The sequence below is a fragment of the Xyrauchen texanus genome, chromosome 3 (genome assembly GCF_025860055.1).
Source record: "Xyrauchen texanus isolate HMW12.3.18 chromosome 3, RBS_HiC_50CHRs, whole genome shotgun sequence".
NCBI classification, from domain to species: domain Eukaryota; kingdom Metazoa; phylum Chordata; class Actinopteri; order Cypriniformes; family Catostomidae; genus Xyrauchen; species Xyrauchen texanus.
In genome coordinates this window covers 55,003,278-55,015,504 of record NC_068278.1, presented here as the reverse complement: position 1 = coordinate 55,015,504, position 12,227 = coordinate 55,003,278, and positions in this window count along the sequence as shown.

Here is a 12,227-nt window from a genome sequence, read left to right as displayed (position 1 = left end):
GCCTTTTGGCTACCTGCTCTCTCTCTTCTCTCAATCACTCTATCCATTCACCTGAGCTCCACCCTTTAGATCCACTGTCATATCATGTCTCTCTCTCTCTCTCTCTCTCTCTCTCTCTCTTTTTCTTTTTTCTTTTCCTTGTCCCATGATGTGGACTAAACCACAAAAAGAATCAAAGAATCTGTCTGTGACAACTTCTGCAAGTAAAGGGATAGTTCAAGTCAAAATGAAAATTCTGTCATTATTTACTAGCCCTTGTGTTGTTTCAAACCTGTATGCTTTCTTTCTTCTGTGAAACACAAAAGGTGCATGTTAGGTGGAATGTTAGTCTCAGTCACCATTCACTTTCATTGCATCTCTTTGCCTTACAATGAAAGTGAATGGTGACTGAGGCTGTAAGTCTTCTAACATTCTGCCTAAAATGTCCCTTTGTGTTCCACTGAAGAAAGAAAGTAATTTCTTTTGAGTGGATGAACTGTCCCTTTAATTCAGCCTAAACATTCAAACTTCCATCAATAATGCATATAAATATCATCGATCTCTCTCTTCTTCATTAATAATTTAGGTTTACATTTTTGAACTAATTTTAGCTAAAACTTTAAGTCTATTATTTGGCAAGGACTGGTATATTTCATTCAGGAACCTGTTTGTAAAATTGCGGTGGCAGATGCTGTCACTCTCCTTCAGATGGCAAAAGGACAAACTGCAATGTGCACAACTCTTATAGAAAACCATGTATGCTTATGAAATCCTTTTTAACTAGCTTGATATAATATAAATCATCTTATTGTGAATATTTAAATTTGTTTTAATTTTGAAAGTCTCTCTAGGGCATTGACATACAGTGGATATAAAAAGTCTACACACCCCTGTTAAAATGCCAGTTTCTTGTGATGTAAAAGAATGAGACAAAGATAAATCATATCAGAACTTTTTCAACCTTTAATGTGACCTATAATGTGAACAATTCAGTTGAAAAACAAACTGAAATCTTTGAGGGGGAAAAATAATAAATAAAAAAACTCATGTTAAATAGAAGTCATTACACACCTGCCATCATTTAAAGTGGCTCTGATTTATCACAAATAAAGTTCAGCTTTTCTAGTAGGATTTTCCTGACATTTTCTTAGTTGCATCTCAGAGCAAAAGCCATGGTCTGCAGAGAGCTTTCAAAGCATCTGAGGGATCTCATTGTTGAAAGATATCAGTCAGGAGTAGGGTACAAAAGAATTTCCAAAGCATTAGATACACCATGGAACACAGTGAAGACAGTCATCACCAAGTGGAGAAAATATGGCACAACAGAGACATTACCAAGAACTGGACATCCCTCCAAAATTGATGAAAAGACGAGAAGAAAACTGGTCAGGGAGGCTTCCAAGAGGCCTACAGCAACATTAAAGGAACTGCAGGAATTTCTGGCAAGTTCTGGCTGTGTGCTACATGTGGCAACAATCTCCCGTATTCTTCATATGAATGGGCTATGGGGTAGGGTGGCAAGACGGCAGTCTTTTCTTACAAATAAAAACATCCAAGCCCGGCTGAAGTTTGCAAAAACATACATCAAGTCTCCCAAAAGCATGTGGGAAAATGTGTTATGGTCTGATGAAACCAAGGTTGAACTTTTAGGCCATAATTCCAAAAGGTATGTTTGGCGCAAAAACAACACTGCACATCACCCAAAGAACACCATACCCACAGTGAAGCATGGTGGTGGCAGCATCATGCTTCTGGGCTGTTTTTCTTCAGCTGGAACCGGGCCTAAGTCAGGGTGGAGGGAATTATGAACAGTTCCAAAAACGAGGCAATTTTGGCACAAAACCTTCAGGCGTCCGTTAGAAAGCTGAAGATGAAGAGGAAGTTCACCTTTCAACATAACAACGACCCAAAGCACACATCCAAATCCACAAAAGCATGGCTTCACCAGAAGAAGATTAATGTTTTGGAATGGCCCAGCCAGAGCCCAGACCTGAAACCACTTGAACATCTGTGGGGTGATCTGAAGAAGGCTGTGCACAGGAGATGTCCTCGCAATCTGACAGATTTGGAGCACTTTTGTAAAGAAGAGTGGGCAAATATTGCCACGTCAAGATGTGCCATGCTAATAGACTCCTACCCAAAAAGACTGAGTGCTGTAATAAAATCAAAAGGTGCTTCAACAAAGTGCTTTAAAGGTGTGCACACTTATGCAACCAGGTTATTGTGAGTTTTTCACATTAAAGGTGGACATAGTTCTGACATGATTTATCTTTGTCTCATTCTTTTACATCACAAGAACCTGGCATTTTAACAGGGGTGTGTAGACTATTTATATCCACTGTATGCATCTCATTGCTCTATAATGTGGCTGCATTTTTCCAGTAAAAAATAAGTTGAATTAAAATATTTTTTGTAAAATATAGTATTATTTTTTGGTTAAATTTAGTATAGTATTTTTTGTCATACAATGAAATACGTACAAAGTAAAATTGATATTATTTAAATATTTACATAAAACGTTATTGTCTCTAATGTCAGTGGTGTTACTGCAATATAAAAACATAAAAATGACTTTTATTAGAACAGTTCACCCAAGTATGAAAATACTCCCATTATTTGTTTTTTTTATCTCGTATTGTTCCAAACTTGTTTGTTGTTATTTTGTCCCATGCAACACAAAAGCAGACTTTTTGCAGACAAGGCATCACAAAAGTGTCCATATAACCCATATAAGTCTTCTAAGGTCATATTAACATTGTGTGAAAATGATTGCAATTATTACAAGAGAAATTTAGGGTTTCTATTAACTGATACATGTTACAATTTTTATATGAAAATCCTAGAAAACTGTCAGAACGAAGTGCCATTTTGAATAGTCAGGATTGTTGTTATGCAATTTATTAAAATCTTGTGTTCTTCGATAATGTTGATAATCAAATGATATTAAGGTCAATGCTACCGTTTTTGTAATTGGAAATCAACTTAGTAGCATTATTTTTAATTGGGTGTAACACCACTGACAACAAAGCATGCCAGCCCAATAAATGTATACATTTTCGAAACAAAATAAAATAAATAAATCAGATGGAAATGCCACGGCAATTTAGTATGACCCATCTCTACACCATTAGCATATCAGTGTTGTTCACAAATTGTCTGAATAACATTTACATAACGTCATTTACATAATTTACATGCAGGTGCAACAGAAAGCTGATTTATTTTGCATTATTTGCAACCTAATTCACTATTCATTCAATTCTTGTAATTCTGCTGGATGAACAAATTTCTGAAAAAATACTGAACAGGATGTATACATATTCCAAGTATCCAGACAAAGACAGACGATGAATTTTACCGTGAAAGGTCAAATCTCTTGAAATTTCACTTGAGGGATGTTTGCCACAAGTTTGTTATCTGTGCTTCTGTTTCCATGGAGATTTTTAAAACAGGCAGTGACTATAGGTCAGCTGGGACAGACCCACCCACCTTTTACATGATTAGCAGTGCCACCTTAATTTCAAATCATATGTGTTATATAATATGTCAGATGGGCAAGGCATTATCTAATTTAACCTAGCATGTGCTGTAAAGTTTATGTTTGCTTTTGAGAGAAATGTAATGCAAGAGTGACAGGTTAAGATATTAAACAGAAATGATCTACATGGATAGGGTTGAGATGATATCAGATTTGTGTATTGAAGTCATGGGCGTATGTGAGTTGGTCCGATATACACATTTGCAGAATGTCGATTAAATTATCAGTCTAATTATTGCTCTATCTATATTTGTGTGTTTGCTTGAGTGTGTGTGTATTATCACTATTTGAACTGAAATTGCATGAGAAAGAAGGGGGCCAGATTACTCATCCACTTGAAGGGGGGCATGAGGAGCCAACACACTACGTGGGAGTGCTGGTGAGTAAGTGTGCTTGTTGTTTGTGTGCAATGAGTGAAGTTGCCATTGACCTCAGAGGCATTTGAGCAGCACTTTTGTGTGACTGTAAGAGTGGATAAACTTACACTAGGGTGGGTGGATGTTTGTGTGTATTGTATGGCCTTTTTGTACACTGCATATCATGTCTTCACTTCTTTGTTTAGCGCAAGAGTGCCCGCCCACTTTTGGATACAGAATACAGAAATCTGATACAGTATAGGGCAATATATGTAAAACTTAAGTAAAACTAAATAATAGTTTAATATATAACAGTATGAATATATATAATATGCATTTATATTTGTTTTTCACTGAAATAATAAAAGATCACTTGCACATAAATTCAAAATATTTTAATATGTAACCTGTATACGATTTTTATAAGATTTATGCATTTTTATTTTCTATTTTGGTATATATTCACATGTTAAAATTCAATTGTTATATGGGAAAATACACATAACAATATTTTAGCCTGTTTTTCAGATTTGCACATTTCAATATCATAACAAAATTCAATCAGAATAATTGAAACAATTCTAATGTATTTTTAATGTATTGTTTGCATAAATTACACTATTTTTTAAGCTTAACCTAATAACTTGACATAAGTTTTATTAATTTAATTTTAATTTATTTTGATGGAATTTTGTTATCAAATTGAAATGGATACATATTAAAAACAGGCTAAAATATATTTTGGAGTGTATTTTCCCCAATAATAATGGAATTTGAATATGTGTTTATATGCCAAAATAAATAACTATAAATAACTACCAAACCAGCCAGCTCAAAGATGAAACATTACATGAAATATTAAAAATAATAATAATAAATCAAAATAAAGGTACACGTACTTAAATTATTTAACGAGTGACTAAACTGATCTATTGAAGCCCTATGAATGAGAAAAATAATTGAATAAAAAATACTGTACTACATAAAATTACTATTATTGTAGGTAAAAAACGAAATTGTTTTCAAAATAATAAAAAAGGAAAATAATACAATAATGGCTGTGGTAGACATTGTGTCAGTACTTTAGTAGCAATGAATGCTTTATGATCAGCTTGACGTCCACGTGTGTGTGTGAGTGTGTGTGAGTGTGTGTGAGAGAGAGCTGAAAATTATGTTCAGCTCTCTCACTCACTCTCTCTCTCTCTCTCTCTCTCTCTCTCACACACACACACACACACACACACACACACACACACACACACACACACACACACACACACACACACACACACGTTGGTACAGCTATCATTATGAGAACTCTCCATAGACATAATGATTTTTATACTGTAAAACTATAGATTCTATCCCTAAACATATCCCTAAACCTAACCCTCACAAAAAACTTTCTGCATTTATACATTTTCAAAAAAACTGAATTTAGAATGTTTTTAAGCATTTGAATTATGGAAACACTAGAAATGTCCTCATAAACAACATTTATAGCATAATACCCTAGTAATTACCAGTTTGTAACCTAAAAATAATGTCCTCATAAACCACCCAAACCCACCCACACACACTCAACTCGTAAAATGAAACTGACCTCTACCAAAACAAAGAAAGGGAACAGTAAAAATAGTTTGCCAGTTCCCATGAACGACACTCATAACCGGCACACACGCACACTCATCTACATTTTCAAAAGAGCCTCTTTCTGCACCAGTAACACATTCAAACAAAGCCAAGTTGTGCGCAGGAGTGATGAATACTATGACTAGCAGAACGCAAATAGTAACACAAATATACACATTTCTGTTATCCAGTCTTTTCAAAGTCTTTGTGTTTGTTTAAACCCCGGGCCTCACCATGGGCCTGGCTGCCTTTGACGTACAATAGTAGACGCTGCAAAAATATAAAGGCAAAAATGTGTCACTTGCATGTGACAATGCAAAGCCCAAACTGTCTACATCTCTGAAGGCTTTCCCCAGTATAGGGTGAACTTGTGATAAATATCATCAGACTGTTTGATTAAATTGTATCTGTGGTGAGACAGTGATTAAATGTAAATGTCTTTGGATGTCTGATTATTTTTAAGCAGCTATAATCCACAGTTTTCCTGACCAAACACTGGGCGTTGCCATGATATGTCTGTTTTCTGGTACAAGACTCCATAAGAAGCAATGTAAATACTAGCCAAATGACCAATCCAGTCAGAGAACAACAACCATTTTAAGGGTTAGTTGGAGTAGAAATGACACTTAATGGTTCAACTTGTGGAGTTACTGGCAATCACAACAACTTGAATTAGTTAATGATATCAACATAACTACCTTCAGCCATTGCTTCATGTCATCTACACACGGATGAGGCACTGTCAAAAGATCGGTACTATATCGGTACTATGGAGACATGTGTTTTGTTTGTTTTTGCCGCAATGTTTTTACTAATTTAATTGGCTAAACATCACAATATTCACTAAAAACATATGCATACGTAAAACATATGTTTTACCAATATTGTTTTTTTTATCGATATTCACACTCATCTAATGTATATTTTAATGTGTTGTTTGCATAAATTACACAACTTTTCATGTAACAAGCCATTCATTCCAAGTGAGAAACAAGTATTTTAAGATTAGCCTACTAGCTAGACATAGTTAGTAGAACATAGACAAAACTTAAATTTACGATGATTTAAATAGCAAAAAACTTAGCATAAATGTAAATGCATAAATATTTCTAATGTTGTCTAATGATTTTTTAGCCTAGTACTGTGTCAAAAAGCAGAGCTAAAACAATAGAAATCAGCTCTTTGTATACGTTATTGGTTTCAGTCATACAAAATATAATATCAATAGATGCCAGCTAGGTTGTAGCTCATTTTTAGGCTACATCCACACTAATCTGTTAAAGTTTCAAAACTATGTTTTCGGGTCCTGGGTAGCTCAGTGAGTAAAGACGCTGACTACCACCCCTGGAGTTCATGAGTTTGAATCCCAGGGTGTGCTGAGTGACTCCAGCCAGGTCTCCTAAACAATCAAATTAGCCCGGTTGCTAGGGAGGGTAGAGTCACATGGGGTAACCTCCTCGTGGTCGTTATAATGTGGTTCACTCTCAGTGGGACGTGTGGTGAGTTGTGCATGGATGCCTTTGGATGGGCATTCCAAATTGGGAAGAACAAAGGGGTGGAAAAACCTTTTCAGTTTCCTAACATCTTCGTTTTCCAAAGCAAGCAGTTATGGAGAGCATTTTCAAACGTCTCTGATTTTGGTGAAGGAAAACAGCATTTTAATGTGAATGAAAGTCGTATACGTAGCGTCAAAGGCATCATTTACATTTGGGACATGCCCCTAGCACTTATTGCTTCTGCAAGTTTTGTCCTGACCACTTTTTTAAATAGCTTTCGTCAGGTAACCCTTACAAAACATCTAGAGTTCTGGCAAACTAGCCGCAAACTAATAAAAAATTTGCCGCAAATTCGGCACTCATTATTTTCACATGCAATTGCGCTTGTGATTTGCTGAAAATGTTTGCCAGAAGTTTGCAGCTCTTTACCAGTTGTGGTGAACCCGCAGCAAACTTTTGGCAACAACTGACAAGTTAGTACAAATTTACCGCAAAGCTCATTTGCCATGAACTCTCAAATCTTGTAAGGGAAGTATCTAATGTAGAAAAAACATCTCCAGGTTTTTTTTTCCATTTCAACTTCATTCGTGTGTTTTATAACAAGTGGGGATCTAGCGCTGGAGTTTGTTATTTTTAATGTGCTGATCAGTGCTCGTTGTGGCTGTTATCAGTTGCACTGATTGACAACGGGTGGCGATGTTGGATATACACTGATGAGCCAAAATATTGTGACTCCCCACAGGTAAAGTTTACGGACGTGTACATGTGTGTGGGGTACCTGGGGAAGTGATGGCACCAGGATGCACTATGGAAAGACAACAAGGGCTATACTCTGCTGGGAAAACCTGGGTCCGGCCATTCACGTGGACGTCAATTTGACACGTGACACCTACCTAAACATTGTTGCAGACCAGGTACACCCCTCCATTGCAACTGTGTTCCCTGATGGCAGTGGCCTCTTTCAGCAGGATAATGTACCCTTCCACACTGCACACATTGTTATAGGACTCCTTGTACTGTAGACGAAAACTTTACCATGAGACCCCTCAATTATAAAGGCTACAATTCATGTATTTATCAACTGCCTTACAAAATGATCAAGTTATCAAATTAATTATGTTGAATATTTATTGGAGCTCTTAAATTCATCATCAAGATCATACATTTGTATACCAACAGTATCATAGACTTGACATTATCTGCACATATCCTAATTAATATTATATTATAAAATGCCCCTACGTAGCATAAACATTTTTTTCAACAAAAACATATTAGTGTGCATTAGAACCAGATTTGATCTGTTCTAGAAATTTTATATCTCTAGAAATGTGAGATTTTTAGACTAGAATGATTTCAAAATACAGTAAATGCCGAGATCTTTCATGTCACAGTTCCTGCCGCAGTGATTACTGCGAAGACTTTACACATTTATTTTATTTCCTTCTAAACAGTTTAATCACATCCTGTTAAGTTACTCATATTACACAGCAATACATTTCCCAATTTCTGTGATTTCTAGGGTCAGACTGCACTCATCAGTATTTTCGCTGATTTTTTTTGTGGTTTTGTCATCCATACAAGGCCAGAGAGTGAAGGAGGGCACATGTACTGCATGGGCGCTTGTACTTTTCCATTGCGTAAGCAGCACATTATTCAAGATTGGAAAAGTTAGCTCCACGTTCTTATATAAGGACTCCATCTGATGGACGTGTGTTGTAGTGTCGTCTTGCGGCTTGATAATAGTCTTTCAATCTGTTCTGCATTACACTGATAACATAACATTTGATAATGCTCTCTCATTCAAATGAAACAAAATTACTTTGAGAGATGTGCTGCTGGAATGAGAAACAGAAATTACTTTCAATACATCAAAATACATCAAAAAGAGTTCAGGTTGGAGACAAACAATCAACAAATAGCAAAGTAGTTTTCTTGACCTAAATCAACAGCCTGTTAATTCTGTCAGCAACAGTTTTGTAGGTGACATGCATGAAAAAATGTTCACATCATATTTCACTCCAAAATCAAAAGACATAAAGCATAAAGGAAATGAATGGAAAAGTTCACCCTAAAATTAAAATTCTTTCATCATTTACTCACACTCATGCCAGAGATGTGTATGACTTTCTTTCTTCTGCTGAACACAAACAAAGATTTTTAGAAGAATATTTCAGCTCTGTAGGTCCATACAATGCAAGTGAATAGTGACCAGAACTTTGAAGGTCCAAAAAGTATACAAAGGCAGCATACAAGTGATCCATATGACTCCTGTGATTAAATCTACATTTTCAGAAGAGATATGATAGGTGTGGGTGAGAAACAGGTCAACATTTAAGTCCTTTTTTATTATATATCTCCACGTTCACATTCTTTTGTTTTTGGCGATTCACGTTCTTTGTGCATATCGCCACCTACTGGGCAGGGAGGAGAATTTATGGTAATAAAGGACTTAAATATTTATCTGTTTCTCACCCACACCTATCATATTGCTTCTGAAGACAGATTTAACAACTAGAGTTGTATATATTACTTTTTTGCCACCTTTGTGTGCTTATTCAAGCTTAACATTTTTTATACCCATTCACTTGCATTGAATGGATCTACAGAGCTAAAATGTGTTCAACAGAATAAAGGAAGACATCTGGGATGAGAGATTTTTCAAGACATTCAACAATTTTCATTTTCAACACTTTAGATTTTTGGTTGTAATTTCCATTATTCTCAATGGTAAATCCCAATGGATTATTATTATACATTATTTATTAACTTAAATAAAATAAAAATACTGTTTTGTAATGTTTAATTTGAATCAGCATGAATGCAATGCAACAAATATTAGCATTGTTTATGAATATTTTTTCACATTACAGTAATGAGAATGATTATTTTTTCAATTATATTAACAAGAAAGGGGGGCTGCTTAATTATCTATAAAATAATAATAAAAAAGTACATAATTTCTTAGTTTTTTTTTCTTTCGTTCTGCAAGATTCCCACAAGTGTGTTGTGCATGAAACCCCCTTAACCATGTAAAATCACTGCAACACGGCCTTGAGGAGCTTATTGTTTTATAAAACTGTTACCATCACTCTATCATGGTACCACCATGCAATACTTTTTCAAAGGTTATTGCACATTTTGGTGTGTCTACATTTTCCAGTTCATCTAAGGCTTGACCTACATTGCATTTACATTTACATTTACATTTACATTTATGCATTTGGCAGATGCTTTTATCCAAAGCCCTTATTACAGGGACAATCCCCCTGGAGCAACCTGGAGTTAAGTCCCTTGCTCAAAGACACAATGGTGATGGCTGTGGGGATCTAACCAGCGACCTTCTGATTACAAGTTTATCAGTTATGTGGTTAGACCACTACACCACCACCACTCCACTTCCATTTTGCACATAAACCCCAGTCCTTCACAACTTTTAAATATAGCTGAAGATTTGCATGATCAGAAGAGTTTTTGATTTGCATTTGATGGAACATTAAATCATCTGCCTATCGTGTTGTTTGTTTGTTGTTTATGCTGACGTGTTCATGCTGTAGCTGAAATGTTCTGGCTAACAGCGACGCAGGTCAGGACTTAAAAAAATAAGTTTGTAACATTGATAAAAGTATATGAGAGTATATAAAATCCACTGTCTGTGCAAACATCTTGATTGATTAGGTGTATCCCAAATAGGAGTATGAAACTAAGTTATTAGCTGTGCAGACCAAGTTTCTTCCTCAACATATGAAATAAGAAGTGTAACATTAGGATTAGGAAGTCTTTAATGTATGCCTTTTGTTTTGTGTGTCTAAAATGGGCATCGCAACCCTTAAAGATCTCCTTCAAAATCAACAAGGAATGTGAAAGTGTCTTTTGAAGCAGTGAAACAGCACCTCCAGTGGAAGTATTTTGTCATTTCATGTCTGTATTTTAAAGCTGAAGAATGTAACTTTTTCAATGTTAAAATACTTCTATCCCAGCTTAATATGCAGAGACTATAAGCCATTTATAGGTTAATTTTCTCGAAAAAATGTGAACACGTGTCTCTGTGGCACTATAAAAATTCCTGTGTTTGTATTGAGTGACCCATTTAGACCTGAACTATTCGTTCTCTACTTCCTCTACATTGTGATCTCACACCGTAGTAGACATTTGCATCTGACTGTCTTCCCAACAACATATCAACGGCTACTTTACCTTATCACTTCCATGGCTCACCTCATAGCAGTAAGCAGTGAGATGGCAAGGAGAGAGCAGGAGAGTAAAGAGCAGAGAGCCAATCAATGCAAGAGGGCATTTACTGTCATGCCTTAAAGGAGAAGCAGCACAAAGCAAAACTGTGCGTTTCTGACAGAGTGTCAGAATGAGACAGAATGTTTTACAAATATATGACTGTTTTTTTGTGCAAAATTATTGATAATATTATAAGTGAACCTCAAAAAACATAAAAACAAAATAATAATCTAAATATATAATAAAATTACAAATTAATGTCATGACCCCTTTAAAATTGACCTGCCCCAACAACGTTACTCAAGCAATGGCATGAGTTGTGGGCAGTTTAAACAACAACAGATGAGGGCATATTCAGAAAGTTGTTTTTAAAACACTATATATTAGTGCAATGCCGTTCGGTGGCACTAGTGTGGCAGGAATTACATTTACATTTATGCATTTGGCAGACGCTTTTATCCAAAGCGACTTACAGTGCACTTATTACAGGGACAATACCCCTGGAGCAACCTGGATTAAGTGTCTTGATCAAAGACACAATGGTGGTGGCTGTGGGGATCGAACCAGCTACCTTCTGATTACCAGTTATGTGCTTTAGTCCACTATGCCACCACCACTCCATGGAGTTCAACTTTAAAGCAGAAGTGTGCAATTTGCAAGTGTCTTGTAACTTGTGTCTTGTAACACTACTGCAAGTTATGCCCTCTACAAGTAATGCGCTTAAAGTGATTCTATTGACAGAATATATTTTTTAAAAACTTACCAAATATAGGTTTTAATGTACAGTACATGTCACAAATCATATTATTAAACCGAAGCTGTAAATTATACATTTCTCATTTTGTATTTCCAGTTAACTCTCAAGATTATCGGTTAGCCTACTAGCTTAGCATACTGTTAGCTGATTAGCCTGCTAGCTACACAATAGTACAGCCTTTTCTCTTCAGTTCATCACTTTGCTCACTGTCGCCACCTAGCGATAGTATTCACTAG